We start from the raw sequence: 1,950 nt of genomic DNA, 5'->3' as shown, positions 1-1,950 counted from the left end.
ATTATTGCTCATTTATCTGGTGTTTTCTCTTCATCGACTGTCATTCATTCTTTTTGTCTCTCTTCATTCTATTTGATTGAAATTGTTAAGAATTACTCGCAAAAATTATATATATAGGCCTAGGCGTGGATGTGTGGTAAGAAGCTTACTTCCCAACCACATGGCTCCGGGTTCAGTCCCACTATGTGGCACGTTGGGCAAGTGTCTTCTACTATAGTCACGGGCCGACCAAAGCCTTGTGAGTGGAGTTGGTAGACAGAAATCATGTGATTGGGAAGCAAACTTCTTACCATACAGCCACTCTTGCGTCCACACACATACACGCACGCACACACACATATACACACACATATATATATATAGGGGTAACCAGAAGAAACCGGAATTTTGCAATATTATTTTATTCACTTAGTTTGACATGTTTGCACTTTTATCGCCTTCAAAATATCATCCATTTGAGGCAATGCATCGGTCCAGTCTCGTTTTCCACTGTTCGAAGCTGTTCCAGAACTCTTAGGAATTCATTCCTTTTAACGCCTCAGTCGTTCTTTTCCTCGCCTCTTCTGCATCTGCAAGACGTTTTGCTTTAAGGACTTTTTTCATTCGGGGGGAAAAAAAAAAGTCGCAGGGAGCAAGATCAATTTCCATTTGTTCTTTCAGTTCACGACACGCATTCGGTTATAACTGCTTTTCATCTTCCGTGAGCAAGCGAGGCACAAATTTTGTTACAAATCTTTCCATTCGGAATTCCTCGCTCAAAATTCGCTGGTAGAAGATCCAGCACAGACCATTCATATCAACAAGTTCGTTAATCGTTCGGCGATAGTCCTCCAAAATCAGTTCATGAATTTTCATGGTGTTTTCATTCGTTCTTGGGGTGGGAGGAAGGGTCGACGATTGCCCTGAACAAGCTTGGTCTTCAAGCGACAAGTGACCATTCCTAAAGCGTGAAAACCCTTCGGAAACTTGTGTATTGCTCATGGCAGCGTCCTTGTAAGCTGTTTGAAGCATGACAACTGTTTCGGTCGCCCTTTTGACTCAGCAGAAAACAATTTCACAGAAGCACGCTGTTCCTTCGCTTCAGCCTTCGCAAAAATCGTCGAACAGGGGAGAAGCACTGCAAAACAAAGACGCACCACGTGGCAGTACGATCTCACACGACGATGCTGGTCGGCAGACTGATACCTAAGGGTTGCATGAAATGACTTGCGGCAGAAGCCTAAACTAGAATGGGCTCGTCCCACAGAGAACATTTTTGGTTACTTTTGGGTACCTCCTCGCATATGTTCTCTCTTACTTGTTACAGGCATTACGCATACGCATGCGCGTGTGCACACACACATACACACACACACACATACACACACATATATATTATTGAGATGTTTATATCAGCCTGCGATGAAAGCGAGTGAATGGAGAATACTCAGTAGTATTTATATTCGACTGAGTCACCCCACTTCATCCCAAGCCCCAATTGTCCATTTACGCATCTTACGAGACCGATTAAAAATGTATCAGTAAGTATGAGATAATGTACTGGCACTGTTATAATCAACTAAATTCATTTGAAATCAGTTCCCAAGCATGGCAACTATCCAATGACTGTAACTTGTGAAGCAAGATTAGAAGAATAGAAATGAAAGTCCACCGTTATTTAACAGATATGGCCGATGTTGAAGGCGTGGTCAACCAGTGGGCTTGTTTTTTTGTTTTTGCATTTTTAGGTAGTGTGCTTCGAGGCTCGTATTATTGGATATCGCCCTTCCATTTTTTAAGAGATGATGTGGTTTTAGATAGATTTCTTTGTTATATCTTGAAGATCCTCGTTGACTCAAAGAGATAATCTGTAAGCACGAACAGAGGTTGACTGTATAGAGATATTAGCCATGTGGTAAGCTTAAATGGAGAGAAAGAGAGAGAGAGAGAGAGAGAGAGAGAGAGAGAGAG

The sequence above is a fragment of the Octopus bimaculoides genome, chromosome 7, assembly GCF_001194135.2.
Source record: "Octopus bimaculoides isolate UCB-OBI-ISO-001 chromosome 7, ASM119413v2, whole genome shotgun sequence".
Taxonomy (NCBI): domain Eukaryota; kingdom Metazoa; phylum Mollusca; class Cephalopoda; order Octopoda; family Octopodidae; genus Octopus; species Octopus bimaculoides.
This window is presented reverse-complemented; position numbering follows the sequence as displayed.